At 43.7% G+C, this 17,698-nt stretch overlaps 1 long non-coding RNA gene across 1 annotated transcript in view; it reads left to right on the plus strand.

The window, feature by feature from the left end:
* LOC123379017 overlaps positions 1–13,439 on the plus strand; it is a 60,842-nt gene extending 47,403 nt beyond the window's left edge. The window contains exons 4-8 of the long non-coding RNA XR_006582919.1: positions 2,763–2,884; positions 6,570–6,626; positions 8,646–8,797; positions 11,669–11,782; positions 13,380–13,439. This is a non-coding gene — a long non-coding RNA (uncharacterized LOC123379017). The remainder of the gene's footprint in view (positions 1–2,762; positions 2,885–6,569; positions 6,627–8,645; positions 8,798–11,668; positions 11,783–13,379) is intronic.
* Positions 13,440–17,698: the final 4,259 nt, after the last annotated feature.

Raw genomic sequence — 17,698 nt, forward strand, 5'->3', positions numbered from 1 at the left:
GATTGGAGAAATCGATAGTTGTTAAAACCAGTATCTTACTTTGGATTCAGGAAGATTTCTAATACATAAGGTGACAAAAATCCACCTAAAAACGTCAAAGTACAGAATAAATGTTACGCAAAATCATTGGTATAATTAAGAGAGCATATGCATATATATTATTCAAATATTATAGTGTATATATACTTTTTCTTGGAAAGATACCTTTATCCTTCCAAGGATACCTTTATAATTCTAATTATAAAGGATACCTTTATAATTCCCTTCGGGAGAAGGATCAGGGAAGGGAAGTAGGCAAGATGAGAGAATTTTCGATTCATTTTACGCTTTCCTATTTGAAATTTTTCTTTCTTTTCCTGTATGCATGCATTGGCTTTATTTTAAAATACAATTTTTACAGTTTTTAAAAATTTGTTTATTTTTGAGAGAGAAGGGAAAGACAGAGTGTGAAGGGGGGGGGGTGGACAGAGAGAGAGGGAGACACAGAATCCAAAGCAGGCTCCAGGCTCCAGGCTCTGACCTATCAGAGCCCAACACAGGGCTCGAACTCACGAACCTGAGCCGAAGTCGGACACTTAACTGACTGAGCCACCCAGGCGCCCCTAAATTAAAGTTTTTAACTAAGTATTTTAGATTATTAAAGTAAATATTTTAAAATAAGTACTTAAATTATATTTTAAAAAATCACAGTGTAAATAAACCAGTGTGGCTTCTGTCTCGGAGTAGCTGACTGGGCTCTCTAAGACCTGCCCGGTGTCAGCCTCCTCCTGGCGTCCTGCTCTGGCCTCACTCCCAGCGCTGCCAAGCCCAGGCCGGTCCCTGCACATCCTCCACGGGCTGTCTGGCCCTTTTGCTTCCTGTGCTCCCCTTCCTCCACTCACCGCGTTCTTTAAGCCATTACCCCCGGGCCCGGGTGAGCCTGGTGCGCTTGTGGGGTCCCCCACAATGCCCCCTACACACAACTGTCCCTTTACTTGTCCGTTGTCTGGAGTTCATCTGTTTGCTTGGGAGGGAGCAGGTGTAAGAGATCTTCAGGGCAGAGCTGTACTTCCCAGTCTCTGTGGCCTCTGCTCACACCAAAGTCTCTCAATACCTGTTGGAAAAATACATAGGAGGGGAAAAAAAGACCTGTCTGGAAAGCTGTGGAAAAAAAACCTCTTTCTTAAGCCTTGAGTGACGAACACTAGAATTCATACATAAAAGGGGGACGGTACTGCTCGCAAAGCTGGATAGTCAACAAAAGAGACCTGCTTCTCTAGCAGCACTTTGTCAGGAATAACTGATTCCCGTTCCAGAAAACTCAGCCCCAGATTCAGCAGCCTCTTTCTTGGTGGCCCTTGCTCCTGGCAAGCTGTCCTCAGGCCCATCTGGGTCAGCCTTAGCGGGGTAGCAGAAGTCTTGGAAGAGAGAGGGGGGTGGTAGTTAATCACCCTACAGCGGCACCTAGTGATAAGACCCCTACGGAGTGGGACCGCCCAGGAGGAGCTGGGGGAGGTTAGAAGGTGCCTTGAGAACTAGAAAATGCTGGCAAAGAATCTCTAGGTACACATGGATTTCCAGGGAAGATGACTGGTTGAGAGAGGGTGAAGGGACAGCTCACTAGGATAGAGTTAAAAGTGTTTAAGGCCAAAGGTGCAAAGCTAATAGAGTCGATCAAAGTTTTGAAGCTGCCCTTAAAGTGATTTTCTGGCAATTTCTTGGGACTTCGTTCTCCCATGAAGGGAAATATACAGCATATGGGTCCAACAAGTCAGGATTCTGAGGTCCCCAGACATCTGTACGTGGAAGCAGGTGCCGTGGGAGGAGGGAGGGCCCAGGGTAGGATGTGGGGAATGGGGTTGGGGGCTCACGTTGAGAAAGGCCTACAGACCCGCCTCTCCCCTTTCCTGAGCCACCTGCCATCCTGCCCCAGCTCCCTCCTGTCTGTTCTGGACCTGACTTCCAACGCACAAAAGTCACCGTGACTTTGGTGCCAATAGCCTGAGTGGCTTCAGTCACACGGCCCAGGCACTCAGTGAGGACGGGTGTAGATCAACAGTGAGAGCATGTGCGCTTGACGGAGTCAGCACAATGGTGCCTAATCCCAGCTCCACCATTAACCTGCCGAATGACCTTGAACGGGTAGCTGCTCTCTCTGTGGGTTAACCCGGTATACGATCTCTGTGATTCCTTCTGCATGAACGTTCTCTATCGAATTCTAAGCTTGACATGTCTTCTGAGGCTCTGAACTTCCAGAAGCACCAGAGGTAACCCAGAGGTTTGTTGAATGATGGAAGTCCAGCAAATGCATCTTTTATCTCTCACTGGGGATTTTGTAAGCAATAATTGGACCATCTCACCCATAGTTTCTAACTTAATCATACGACATTTATTGAAGGTTTGTGATAGGGTCAGCAACTGGGTTAATATTTTGCAACAACGAGTAAAAAGAACGATATTAACAGCAATATATTGACGACTGTGATGTGTGTTATATCCCTTAATCATCAGTTCTGAGGAGGTAGGTAGTATCATCCCGTCTCTAGAGAAGAAAACAGAGGCTTTGAGAGATTAGGAATCCTGGCCCAGGGCACCCGGTGAGGAAACAACAGGGCCACGAGAAAAACCCACAGTGGTCCAACTCCAGAACCCAAGCACTTTACTAGGATTTACTGACTCTTCTGGAAATAATTATAAGAGGCTTAGAAAGAATAAATAATTGTTCCCTGAAGACATAACAGATATGCTGCTGATCTAAGTAGTACTCTCTCTTTCCTCACCAGGTGTATTTTCCAGTCAAACTAGAATTTCCCACCAGCAGCCCCTAACTCGGGTGCTCACTTGGTCTCCGTGACGCAACCTCATGACAATGGATGGATGGATGGATGGCTCACTCATCTAGCAGGTTTGTTTACCCAAACCCTCTACGCCACATATGTTCTCTTTATGCCGATCGCCGGAAGCAGCTTTTCCCAGGAAGGGAAATGGACCCGTTTTATAGCATTTCCCAGAATTTGGATATCACCTGCTGAGCTCCAGAAACCTTACTAAGAGCCCTCGGTTTTGTTTTTGTGGTTGCTATTTATTTTTTTTAAACGTTTATTTATTTTTGAGACAGAGAGAGACAGAGCATGAACGGGGGAGGGGCAGAGAGAGAGGGAGACACAGAATCGGAAACAGGCTCCAGGCTCCGAGCCATCAGCTCAGAGCCCGACGCAGGGCTCGAACTCACGGACCGCGAGATCGTGACCTGAGCTGAAGTCGGACGCTTAACCAACTGCGCCACCCAGGCGCCCCTTGTGGTTGCTATTTAAACTCAAGGGCTGCTGTGCTTCTTGATGGAACAGAGAGACAGATGACAGTTTAACTCCCAAAGGTCCAGATGCCAGGAACCGGGGACATCTTGCTCTGTGGCTGAGCCCTGGACTCCAGGATAGAAGGAGAGCCTTAAGCCACCTGGGGGCCCACTGGTCCCTGTAGAAGGAAGCCAATAGCATTAGTGACCCTCTTGGGAGCCAAGCAGCAGGGACAGCAGGAGAGAGGTTAGGTTTATTTATTTATTTATGAAAAAAAATTTTTTAATGTTTATTTATTTTTGAGACAGAGAGAGAGAGAGAGACGGAGTGTGAGCAGGGGAAGGGCAAAGAGAGAGAGGGAGGCACAGAATCCAAAGCAGGCTCCAGGCTCTGAGCTGTCAGCACAGAGCCCGACGCGGGGCTCGAACTCACGGACCGCGAGATCATGACCAGAGCCAATTGACTCTTAACTGAGCCACCCAGGCGCTCCGAGAGGGGTCGGGTTTAGCATTGTGAGTTTACAAACTGCTGATCTGAGTCCCTGAAACAACATTCTGCTCACAGACGTGGCACGAAAGAAAAAAGCTTAATTGACGTAAGCCACTGGTAGTCGCAGATAACATATCAGACGTCAACGCAGACTTGGTGAACACAAAGCAATTCTTGAGCAGAATAATGGAGCTGAATATAGAGTGGACATGGCGGCAGATCCTGTGGACTGCTACTGGAAGAGAGGTGCCGTCTGGGCTAGGGACCCCCTAGGACATCCCCAGCAGTGAGGTGGCAACAGGTGTATTGAGAGCCATCTGTTAAAGAATTCTAGAATTACCACTGCTCAGAGGGCCTCAGCCAGGTTCCGTGTTGCACCTGAGGAAGCTTAGACCCAGGGAGGGGAAATGACTTACTTGCCCGAGGTCACGGAGTGGGAGAGAGACAGGAACCAGCCTTCCTGACTGCAGTCCCCGCTGTTCGGTCTCAGCACCTGGCTGGCTCTCTCTCTCTCTCTCTCTTTGAGAAATGGCTTCACTGTTTCTCATTGTTTGCATATAACTATGGTGACCATCTTGGTAGCTAACCAGCATGGCATCCTAGTGATTCAGCCTGGGTGCTGGGGACAGAGCTCCCCACCTCACCTTTAAGTTATTTCTCACATGCGAAGCAGTTAAAGGGCCTGTGAGGGTTTTGCCTGAAGGGATGAATGGGTCAGATTGGCAGGAGGCAGATAAGCAGGGCCCCTGGAAGGGACAGGGAGAGGGACAGGGGAGAGAGCGCAAGGAAGGACCATTGCGCTCACACGGAAGGCAGGACCACCCACCAGGAGAGGTCCAAGGGGGGCTGCCCATGCAGAGAGCACTGAACCACATTCCCCTTAGGGTCTCGGAACCTCCAAGACTCTATGACAGTTTTTACACGACAAACAGGCCAGGATACACAAGTGTTTCCCCTCTCTAGAACATAAGGTCCACACAGAAGCATTTTTGTAAGTTTCCTTTTTGCCACTATAATCCCAGTGCCTAGAGCTGGGGGGCAGCTCATGGGCCAAATCCGGCCCACAGACTGCTTCTGTAAATAAGGTTTTATTAGAAGACAGCCTTGTGTTGTCTACAACTGCTTTCGCATGACAATGGCAGAGTTGAATCATCGTGACCGTGACCGGATAGCCCATGAAGCCGGAAACGTTTACTGTCTCAAATTTTCTAGAGAAGTCTAACAATACCTGATCTCGACTATTGCCTATATCACAGCAGATGCGTAATAAACATCTGACCAATGAACAAACCATTTTCTCCATTGGTATCACAGAGGTGCGGAGACCTTAGTTAAGGACATACAGGTGTAGAAGAACCGTCACGGAAATCAGAGCTTGACAGACCCGGACTTGAACCTGGGCTCTACCGCCTACGTATGGTGTGCCCTTACGGAATACGTTGCCTAGTTATTAATAACTTCAAGGAGACTTCAATGCGAGAGGTTCCCGCGTGACCGATTGGACATTATGGAACAGAGGCAGCAGTCAGAAGTCTTGAGCTCTCTACAGAATGGGGCAGGGCAGGGTTGGGGGGGCGTCAAGGGCAAGTTCAGAGATGACTGTCAGGCAGTTCAACATTTAAACTCATGGAAAACTACCAGTCAGCCAATTTTCACGTGATGATATTTAAGACAGTGAATGAATAGGCAAGATTCAATTGGCTAATAGATTTCAGGTGTCTTCCCAGTGGTGAAAAACAACGCAGAGTCTCCAAGCTCCCCAAGTTCCCCAGCTGCCACCCCTCTGACTACCCAAGGACACAGAACTCCCTCCCCCCGGCTCCTGTGGGCATGTGGGTTGCAAACGCAACCTCCCAGGTGAACACTGTTATAATTCCACTTTTACGGGCGATAAAACTGAGGCCCAGAAATTTGTGAATGCTGTCGGGGTCACGCTGCTAACGGGGTAGAGCCAACTCTGGTGTCCCAGGACCCCAGAGCCCCTGTTCTTCACCACCAGGTTAAGCCCTACGTGCTTACTAGCTGCGTGACCACGGCTGCACCACTTAAGTGCTCAGGTTGAAGCTTCCTCAGTGGCAAAGTAGAGATCATGAAACCTGCTTAAAACAGTTGTGAGATCTAGACGATATACATGAACCAATAACCAGAGAAATGGGAGCTACACGTGCCAAGGGACTGCCCCTTACAATGTGAAGGAAAACAGCACATGGAGAGTTTTCTTATCTAAACCAACGTGGGTAAGAAGTCTTTGTTGGGTAGATGAACCACCTCCTTGCACTCACTAAAATCACGGTCAATTCATCATCTACTTACCCTTTTGGCAAATACATCTCAAGGGCCTTCCAGGGGCCAGTTGGTACCAAAGGACAGGATAGCCTACGGGAAAGTGAGCTTTGGGTCAGAAGGCTTAGCCTGACAGCCTCACTCGTCACTCGTTTCTCTCGGCGGAGTGAAGTTGCACAGGTCACTTAGCCTGCTGGGGCCCTCGGTTTTCTTAACTGTATAATGGGAATGATAACACCTATCCCACGCAGCTGTGAGGTTTAAGTGAGATTGATATTCCACCCATGAGCGGATTCATTCTCTGATACAATGTGCACACCTGTAACATTGTAGCTGCTTCCCCCCCCTCCCCCCCGTCATTGTCCCACTGAGAATGGTGCCAATTATTTCAACTTTAGATTAGCATGTTCTTTACTGGGGAAGGGAAGAGATTTCTCATCACTGATACTGCTTAGAATTTCCAGCTGAGGGTAATAATGAAAAAGCAAACTGACTCTTAATCTTATTTTAAATTCCCTACAGACAATGTACTCCTTACCGATGAGACATGGGACAGACCACTCCCATGGCCAGCCTCGGGTAAGCAAATGAATTATACATTGGTGCCAAAGTGTTCAGATGATAATCGGAATTAATTGGCAGTTATAAACCACATTGTTAGTAACCCATTTAGAGTCGGTGCGTGGAATCAATAGGCTCTGTTAGAAAGCGGCAAACAGGGGCGCCTGGGTGGCTCAGTCGGTTAAGTGTCCGACTTCGGCTCAGGTCATGATCTCGTGGTTTGTGGGTTCGAGCCCTACGTCGGGCTCTGTGCTGACAGCTTGGATCCTGGAGCCTGCTTCGGATTCTGTGTCTCCCTCTCTCTCTGCCCCTCCTCTGCTTGCACTGTCTCACTCTCTCTCTCAAAAATAAATAAAGATTTTTTTAAAAATTTAAAAAAATAAAAGAAAGTAGCAAACGTCTTCATTAATCCAATCGAAAAGTCTATGAGGTTTCCTATTCCAAAAACTTTTTACAGAAGTATCATATAAAGAAAAGCACACACATCATACAGCTTGCTGAATCCTTACAAGCAGAGTGTGCGCATGTAGTCAGAGCCCAGATCACTAAACAAAACACCGCCAGTACTCCCGAAGCCTCTTCATTCCTGCTTCCAGTAGTTACTCGTGGCCTTCCTTCAACACCTTGGAGATTCTTCTAAATCTGATCGTGTCATACCGTCCTTCAAACCCGTCGCTAACCTTTTCAGTGCCCTTAGATGCAGACCCATCAAAACTCCTTCACCTGTGTCTGCCTGTGCTGAATGATCCAGCCATGCCAGACCTCCTTCCCTTTGCTGAACAAACTGTGCTCTCTCTCCTCTTTGTCTTTTCAAAACTGTATATAATAGCACAATTGGGATGTAATTCTTATACTATGCAATTCACCCGTTTCAAGTGTATAAATCAATGGTTTGTAGTATACTTAGGGAGTTGTGTAACCATTATCATTCTCAATTTTAGAACCTTCCTATCACCCCAGAGATAAACCCAGTGCCCATTACCAGTTGCTCCCCATTTCTCCTCAATCCCCCTCGCAATCTACTTTCTGTCTCTATCAATTTATCTGTTTAGACATTTCGTATAAATGGAGCCATACAATTATGCTGCCTGGGGTTTTTGTTTTCGACAGGCTTCTTTCACTCAGGGTAATGTTTGTAAGGTTTACCTCTCAGGACTTCATTCCCTTTTTATTACTGAATAATAAACCATTGTAGTAAAATGCTGTATTTTATTGGTCCATTCATCATTGTTTCCACTTCCATTTTCATCGTTTCCACTTTTTAGCTGTTACGAATGAAGCCGCCAGGACTGTTCGCACACACGTTTTTGCACAGACACACGTCTTCATTTCTCTTGGCTATACACAGAGGCATGGGATGTCTTCGTCATGTAACTACTGTAGGTTTCAACCTTTCAAGGCACTGCCAATCTGTCCTCAAAAACATTGGTCCCATTTTACATTCCCACCCGCGTCACGTGAGTTCCAATTTCTCCGTGTCTTCTGTAACACTTGTCATTATCAGTCTTCTTTATTACAGCCAACCTACTGTATAGGAAGTGATAGCTCATCATGGTTTTGCTTTGCATTTCCCTGATGACTAATGCGATGATGCTGAGCATCTTTTCATGTGCTTTCTTGGCTATTTGTACACTTTCTTGGGAGAAATATCTATTCAGATCCTTTGCCCACTTTTTTTTTTTTTAAATTTCAGAGAGAGAGCGTGAGTGGGAGAGAGGGGCAGAGGAAGAGGGAGAGAGAATCCCAATCAGACTCCACACTCAGCATGGAGCCCGATGCAGTGTTCCATCTCGTGACCCTGGGATCATGACCCGAGCCAAAATCAAGAGTCGGACGTTCAACCGACTGAGCCACCCAGGCACCCCTCTTTGCCCACTTTTATATTGAGTTATTTGTCTTTTTACTATTGACTTGAAAGAGCTCTTTGTGCAGCCTAGATACAAGCCCCTTATCAGGTATATGATTCACAAGCATTTATATGAAATAGAAAATTTGGGGGAGAGATTACTGTGGATTACTTATTTCATTCAATGCCAGCGTGAGTCCCAACATAGTGGTGCACACTTCTTAGAAGAGAAAGCAAGGGAGCCAGGAGCACTCAAGGGCATCTGAAAGAAGAGGCTGTTCTGAGATGTACCCTAAAGAATGGGAAGACTGTGCTGCAGGGCTGAACTTCTCATCACTCAACAGTAAGTCAAACCTCATCATCTGTTCCCTGTAATAAGACAGTTCCTCCCCTTCAAGATGTCTACAGCCCAAGTGGGTGAGAAGCACAGTATTTGCAACGCAATGTGCTAAGTACAATTATAAATATTACAGAAGCCCAGGGAAGGGAGGTTAGTCTTGACCACCTCGGACTTCCAGAGGATTCGTTCAATCGGGGAGGCGTGTGGGTAGAATTCATGGGATCGTTAATTAGGATGAGAAGGAAATTACATCTTTATTTTCAAGACCTGAAATTGATATTTAGCATCCTTTTCATTTATAAGTGTAAGGAACAAACCATAGTAGTATTTGCAACAATCGTGATTTGGTTGTAAAACAGCACAGATATTTATACATTCTATTAAATTGTTGTGGGTCTTGAGGTATTATTTATGCTTACCACTACTTGAAAATCATGAGTCGTTAGACCCACCAGTAGATCTTGTTATTTAATGTGATAATAAATAATATCTTATTATAGCCAAATTTGATTTATTAAAACTTCAATTACCATATTTCAATATAATTGGCTTCCTTTGTAATCCTGTATATTTCCTTTTATATATTTATTTATTATTATTTTTCATCTTTATTTATTTTTGAGAGAGAGACAGCATGTGAGCAGGGAAGGAGCAGAGAGAAAGGGAGACACAGAATCTGAAGCAGGCTCCAGGCTCCAAGCCGTCAGCATAGAGCCCGATGCGGGGCTCAAACTCATGAACCGTGAGATCATGACCTGAGCCAAAGTCGGACGCTGAACCGACTGAGCCACCCAGGCGCCCCCCACCCCCACTTTTTATGTATTTAAAAACTGAGAAGGGCTTCATGAACTTAATCAACTGCCAGAGGATAGATGGCACAAAAATTTTTTTAAAAATTAAAAAAAAAAACACCTGTATTAAATAATTCTTCATTGAAGCTGGAGATTCTACTGAGCCCATGAGTCCAGAAGAGAGACAGACAAATACGCAGATATTTTCAGTATAATAGTAAATGTATGACAGAGGTCTGGATATGGTATTATGGGAGAACAAAGAAAAGAAGGACTAATTCTTTCTAGATCATTCAAAGAGGGCTACAGGTGACATTTGAGCTGACTCTTTTTTTTTTTTAATTTTTTTTTCAACGTTTTTTATTTATTTTTGGGACAGAGAGAGACAGAGCATGAACGGGGGAGGGGCAGAGAGAGAGGGAGACACAGAATCGGAAACAGGCTCCAGGCTCTGAGCCATCAGCCCAGAGCCCGACGCGGGGCTCGAACTCACGGACCGCGAGATCGTGACCTGGCTGAAGTCGGACGCTCAACCGACTGCGCCACCCAGGTGCCCCGAGCTGACTCTTGAAAGATGAACAAGGTGGCAGAGACCTTCACTCATTGGGTCCGACCCCGTATCCAGTCCTTGAGTAACCTCTACACGATGCCATCCCGCGGATTCAGCCTGTCTGAAACACTTGAGCCTGGAGGCATGCACCCGGAGTCTGACTAGAGTTGGAGGCGGAGAGAAGAGGGGGACGGGACCTTGACAGATAGAGTCGCATGGCAAAGGGCAGGCCTGTGTTTGTGCAGCCAGAAGGAGACCAGATGGACAGGAAGAGGTAAGGCTACCAGGGGCTGTGGGCTGGGGTCGCACAGAGTAAAAAAAAAAAAAAAAAAAGAGGACCCCAGCCTTAGGAAGCAGTCAAACCTGGATTCCACACCAAAATGGACATCTAATAACCTGTGTGACTTACACAAGTTATTTAATCTCTTGGAGCCTCTGTTTTGTCATACGTAAATATGAATGAACATCTATATTTCAGGGTTATAGGGATTGAGTGATAGAGTCTATGGAAAAGTACTTGGCTCCGAGTAGGCAATCAATAACTGTCAGAGCCTCTTTCTTTCAGTTCTACCCAAAGCCAGCCTTGCTACCTTCTTCCCTCAGCTGATAATTTGACCTTGATTACTCATTCTCTAGGCCCAGCAATAACTAGATCTATTAGCTTCTTACTATGCGCTTGACCTTGTGCAAAACACTGTCTCTTGTCCCTAAAGGTAGAAACCTCTAGTGGGCGGACGAAGACACTGAGGCTCAGAGACATCACACAGTAATCATTTGCCCAAGGCCCCACAGCTAGGAAGTGGTAGCTGCAATTTAAACCCCGATATGGCAGGGGCGCCTGGGTGGCTCAGTCGGTTGAGCGTCCGACTTCAGCTCAGGTCACGATCTCACGGTTCGTGAGTTCAAGCCCCGCGTCAGGCTCTGGGCTGATGGCTCAGAGCCTGGAGCCTGCTTCCCATTCTGTGTCCCCCTCTCCCTCTGCCCTTCCCCCATTCATGCTCTGTCTCTCTCTGTCTCAAAAATAAACATTAAAAAAAAAATTTAAACCCCGATATGGCAGACGTTAAAATCTATGCTACACATCGTGCTTCTCCTGCAGAAACATTTGGAGATCACTCCGTTGCGTAAACGTTTAATCCATGCCTATCAACATTTGACCAAAGCTCAAGAAAACTGTGCTTTGATAAACAATGCCTATCAACACCGAAATCAACAAGAGCAAAAAAGCAAAGCGATAGGTTGGACCAGTGAGAATCCTTAAAAGGGAGATAATCTAACTAAATACTTAGAGTAATAACAGCAATTTCTTGGGCACTGGAGAAGGTCACCGTTGTTTCCCCACAGCCCAAGGCAACAACTGTAAGATGTGAGGTCTTACAGTTCTTCTTTAGGGTTGGAGACTAAAGTCACCTGGATTGGTGGTAATATCTCCACTCACATTCGGTCCATCCTGGCATGAAGCTATGGAGACCCCAGTCACAAAGACTGATATTTGTGTAATGCTTACAATTTAGTAAACGTTCTCATTTACAGGGTTATCTGCGGACACAACCCTAGGACGTGCATAGGGCCAGGGTCCTTTGTATGCTCAGAATAAGAACCTGAGGCTCCGAGAAGCAAGGCGACTTTCCCAAGGTCAATGAGCTGGTAAGAGAGAATCATGATTTAAACTCCATCCTTTGCCTCCTTCTCCAGGGCAATTTCCACCTCCACTGGCGTCCCCATCCCAGTCCAAATTAGACAGAAGTTGAGGCTCTTTGGAAGCAAACTTCTAGAATCCTGTGAACTGTGTTGGATGATGAGTTGGAAGCAAACAGAAGATAGCATTGACAATAAAAGCAAACCTCTAGCATTTCTCGAAATAACAACTTTATTGAGATAGGCATCGCATACCATAAAATTCATGCTTTTATTTTATTTTATTTATTTTATTTTTTAATTTTTTTAATGTTTATTTATTTTTGAGACAGAGAGAGACAGAGCATGAACGGGGGAGGGTCAGAGAGAGGGAGACACAGAATCTGAAACAGGCTCCAGGCTCTGAGCTGTCAGCACAGAGCCCGACACGGGGCTCGAACTCACAGACCATGAGATCATGACCTGAGCCGAAGTCGGACGCTCAACCGACTGAGCCACCCAGACGCCCCAAAATTCATGCTTTTAAAACGTACAATTCACTGGGTTTTTTTTTAGAACATTCACAAAGATTTATTACCATAAAACTAATTCCAGAACATTTTTGTCACCGTAGAAAGGAACCCGTAACCGCTGCAGTTACTACCCATTCCAGATTTTTTCACTCCCTGGAAACCACTTATCTACTCTGTTTCGGTGAATTTACCCTGCTGGACACTTCGTACTAACATAATCACTCAGTATGTGGCCTTTTGCGTCCGGAATTTTTTTACTTACCTAATAATGTTTTCACATACCATTCACACTGTAGCATGTATCAGTACTTCCTTCTTTTCATGGCCAAATAATATTCCATCGTATGGATATACCACATGCTACGTATCCATTTATCAGTTAATGAACATTTGGCTCTTATGAATAATGAATGAATGATGCTATGAACATTTGGGTACAGGCTTTTTCATGGACATGTGTTTTCTTTTTTCTTTTTTAATTAATCTATTTAATTTACATCCAAATTAGTTCACATATAGTGCAACAATGATTTCAGGAGTAGATTCCTTAATGCCCCTTCCCCATTTAGCCTATCCCCCCTCCCACAACCCCTCCAGCAACCCTCAGTTTGTTCTCCATATTTATGAGTCTCTTCTGTTTTGTCCCCCTCCCTGTTGTTATATTATTTTTGCTTCCCTTCCCTTATGTTCATCTGTTTTGTCTCTTAAAGTCCTCATAGGAGTGAAGTCATTTCTCTAATTTCGCTTAGCATAATACCCTCCAGTTCTATCCATGTAGTTGCAAATGGCAAGATTTAATTCTTTGTTATTGCTGAGTAATACTCCATTGTGTATGTATATATATGTGTGTGTGTGTGTGTGTGTGTGTATATGTATATATACCACATCTTCTTTATCCATTCGTCCATCGATGGACATTTGGGCTCTTTCCATACTTTGGCTATGTCAATAGTGCTGCTATAAACATGGGGGTGCATGTGTCCTGTCAAAACAGCACACCTATATCCCTTGGATAAATACCTAGTAGTGCAACTGCTGGGTCATAGGGTAGTTCTATTTTTAGTTTTTTGAGGAACCTCCATACTGTTTTCCAGAGTGGCTGCACCAGTTTGCATTCCCACCAGCAGTGCAAAAGAGATCCTCTTTCTCCACATCCTCACATGGACATATGTTTTCATTTGCACATGTACCTAGGAGTGGAATTGCACAGGTAACTCTATGTTTAGCTTTTTGAGGAACTGCCAGAATAAGGCAGTTCTTTATTCTTTTTGTTCCTTTATTCTTCACGCTACTATTCTATTTATGCTATTCCAACATGGCTGCAACATTTTACGCTCTGCCCAGTGGTGTATGAAGGGTTCTACTTTTCCTGCTTTCTCTCGACTCATGTTGTTACATGTTAGTGGGTGTGAAATGGTATCTCATTGTGGTTTGGGTTTGCATTTCCCTGATGGCTAATGATATTGAACATCTTTTCACGTGCTCATTGGCCCTTTGTATACCTTCTTTGGAGAAATGTCCATTCACATTATTTACCCACTTATTTGGGTTGTTTGTTCGTTGTTGAATTGTAAGAGTTCCTTCATACGTTCTATGTACAAGTCCCTTATTAGGTATGATTAGCAAATATTTTCAGTCATTAGTGGGTCATCTTTTCATTTCCTTTTTTTTTTTAAGTTTATTTATTTTGAGAGAGAGAGAGAAAGAGAGAGAGCGCGCGCCAGGGAGGTGCAGAGAGAGAGAGAGGGAGAGAGAGAATCCCGATGTGGAGCTTGGTCCCACAAACCATGAGATCGTGACCTGAGCCAAACCAAGAGTCAGATGCTTAACTGACTGAGTCACCCAGGTATCCCATCATTTCCTTGATAATATCCTTTTAAGAACCAAACTTTTAAAATTTTGATTAAGTGCTATTTATTTTTTCTTTTGTTGCCTATACTTTTAATCTCATATCTAAGAAAATATTGCCTCATCCAAGGTCATAATTCTGACACATCTGTTTTGTTTTAAGCATTGTATACTTTTAGCTTTTACTTTTAATGCCATGATCCATTTTGAGTTAATTTTTTATAGGATGTGAGGTTGGCATCCAACTTCATTCTTTCGCATGTGGATATCTAGTTGCCAGCACCCTGTGTTAAAAACTAGTTGTTCCCTATTGATTTGACTTGGCAGTCATGTCAAAATTCCATTGACCATAAATGTAAGAGGTTGTTTCTGACTCTCAGTTCTGTTTCATTGATCTATGTTTATTCTAGTCCAGTACTGCCCGGTCTTGATTACTGTAGCTTTGTATTACGTTTTGAAATTTGGAAGTGTCCGTCACCTAGCTGTGTTCTTATTTTTCAAGATCACTTTGGCTATCCTGGGTCCCTTACATTTAAATATGACGTTTAGGACCAGCTTATCCATATCTGCAAAAAAAGAGAAAAGAAAAGAAAGGGAAAGGGGCGCCTGGGTGGCGCAGTCGGTTAAGCGTCCGACTTCAGCCAGGTCACGATCTTGCGGTCCGTGAGTTCGAGCCCTGCGTCGGGCTCTGGGCTGATGGCTCAGAGCCTGGAGCCTGTTTCCGATTCTGTGTCTCCCTCTCTCTCTGCCCCTCCCCCATTCATGCTCTGTCTCTTTCTGTCCCAAAAATAAATAAATAAAAAAAAAACGTTGAAAAAAAAATTAAAAAAAAAAAGAAAAGAAAAGAAAGGGAAGGGAAGGGAAAGGAAAGGAAAAGAAAAGAAAGAAAAGGGAGCTATGATTTTGAGTGGAATTGCAGTGAATCTGTAGATACATTTTGGAAGTATTTCCATCTTAACAATACTGGTTCTTTGAACCCATGAACCTTGGATGCCTTTCTATTTAGTTAAGACTTCTCTCATTTCTTTCCATGACTCATGTAGTTTTCAGTATACATGGTCTTACATTACTTCTGTAAAATTTAGTCCTCAGCATTGTATTCTTTTTATGCTAATGTAAAGGGGATTGCTTCCTGTGGTGTTATGGTTTATAATATAAATCTTGTCCTCAGTTCCTGAAATGGCTTCAGAAAAATAAAGATGAAATGGGCATCTTGTTATTTATAATAAGCCCCTTTCAATCACTCTTGAGTTTATGTGAATGAGGGGACTTTGGGAAAGCCCCTAAGGATGGGGGCTGATTTCCAGGGGAACCAACCTTGACTTTTCTTTTTTTGGAAATTTTCTTTTTTTTCTTGGAATTTTCTTTTTTTTTTAATTTAATTTAATTTAATTTTTTAAATTTACATCCAAGTTAGTTAGCATCTAGTGCAACAATGATTTCAGGAGTAGATTCCTTAGTGCCTGTTACCCATTCAGCCCATTCCCCCCTCCCACAACCCCTCCAGCAACCCTCTGTTCTCCATATTTAAGAGTCTCTTCTGTTTTGTCCCCCTCCCTGTTTTTATATTCTTTTTTTTTTTAAAGATTGGAATTTTCAGTCCCACCTCCCACCCCCTGGCTAGAGGAGAGGCACAGGAGGTTAAACCAATCACCGATGGCCAATGATTTCTTTACTCATACTATGTAATGGAGCCTCCATAAGACTCCCCAAAATGAAGTTCAAAGAGCTTCCAGGCTGGTGACACATGGAAGTGCCTGGCAGGGGGCATGGAATCAAAGGGGCGTGGAAGCCCTGTGCCCTTTCCTCACGCCCCATCCTATGCATCTCTTCCACCTGGCTCTTCCTGAGCTGTGTCCTCTCATAATGAACTGATCGTCTAGGAAGCAAAATGTTTTCCTGAGGACTGCAAGCCACTCTAGCACATTAATCAAGCCTGAGGAGGAGGTCATGGAAACCTGCAGCCTATAGCCCGTTGGCCAGAAGCACAGGTAACAGCATGGGCTTGGAGTTGACATCCAAAGTGAAGGGTCAGGGGAGGGAGGCACAGTGTTGTAGGACTGAATGCTTAACCTGTGGGATCTGATGGTATCGCCACATAGTGTCAGAATTGAGTTAGATTATAGGACACCCAGCTGGCGTCACAGAATTGGGTGAAGTACAGAAATCCCCACCACACACTCACTTGCTGACCAGAAGTGTCAGAAGTAGTGTGGTGGTAGTATGAGAGTAAAGGAGACACACAGAAGGAGTGTGATTTCTCTTAATACATCCTTAATTTCATTTTTGGATTGTTCATTGCTGGCATTTAGAAATACAACTGATTTTTGTATATTGATCTTGTATCCTGCAACCTTGTTGAATTTGTTTCTTAGTCCTAATACTTTGTAGTGGCTTTTTTAGGGTTTTTTATGTACAAGATTATGCCACCCACGAATAAAAATAGTTTTCCTTCTTTCTTTTCTGATCTGGATGCCTTCTATTTCCTTTTCTTGCTGAATTGCTCTGGCTAGAACCTCTAGTACGATGTTGAATAAAAGTGGCAATAGTACTTGTTTTGTTCCTGATCTTAGGAAAAAGCTTTCAGTATGTCACTATTAGGTGTGATGTTTGCTGTGGGTTTTTCCCAGATAGGCTTTAATAGGTTAAAGATGCTCCCTTCCATTCCTAATCTATTGAGGATTCCTATCAAGGAAACATGTTGGATTTTGTCAACTGATTTTTCTGCATTTATTGAGGAAATTAGTTTCTGTGTTTTATACTATTAATATGGTATTACAGTAATTTCTTGTATGTTAGACCATTTTTGTATTCTTGGGATAAACCTCCCTGGATCATGTATATGATACTTTTCATGTTGCTGGTTCAGTTTGCTAATACTCTGTTGAGGATTTTTGCGTCTATATTGCTAAGAGATATTGGTCTGTGGTTTTCTTTTCTCATGATGTCTTTGGTTTTGGTATCAGTGCAACACTAACCACATAGAATGAGATGTGAAGTATTCCCTTCTTTCTATTATTATTATTTTTTTTTTTGGAAGAGTTTGCAAGTGATTTGTATTAATTCTTCTTTAAAGGTTTGTTAGAATTTACCAGTAAAGTCATCTGGGCCTTGGCTTTTTTTATGGGGGAAAGTTTTTTTAATTAATAATCGAATCTCTTTACTTATAGATCTATGTAGATCATCTGAGTTTTTGTTTTTGTTTTTTTAGTGTTTCAGTAATTTGTGACTTCCTAGGAAGTTATTAATTTCGTCTATGTTAACTAATTTTTTGGCATACAATTGTTTGTAGTAGTCACTAATCCTTCGTATTTCTGTAAGATTGGTAGTGATGTTCATTCTTTCATTCCTGACTTTAGTAATTTGAGTCTTTCTCTTTTTCTTGCTTCGTCTAGCTAAAGGTTTGTCAATTTTTTGGATCTGTTCAAAGAAACAAATTTTGATTTGATTTTCTCTAATGCTTTTCCATTCTCTTTTTCATTAATTTCGACTCTGGTATATTTCCTTCCTTCTGTTTGTTTGCGAGTTTGTTCTTTTCCTAGTTTGTTAAGCTGGAAGTTTAGGT

This window comes from Felis catus, chromosome C1, assembly GCF_018350175.1.
Source record: "Felis catus isolate Fca126 chromosome C1, F.catus_Fca126_mat1.0, whole genome shotgun sequence".
Taxonomy (NCBI): Eukaryota; Metazoa; Chordata; class Mammalia; order Carnivora; family Felidae; genus Felis; species Felis catus.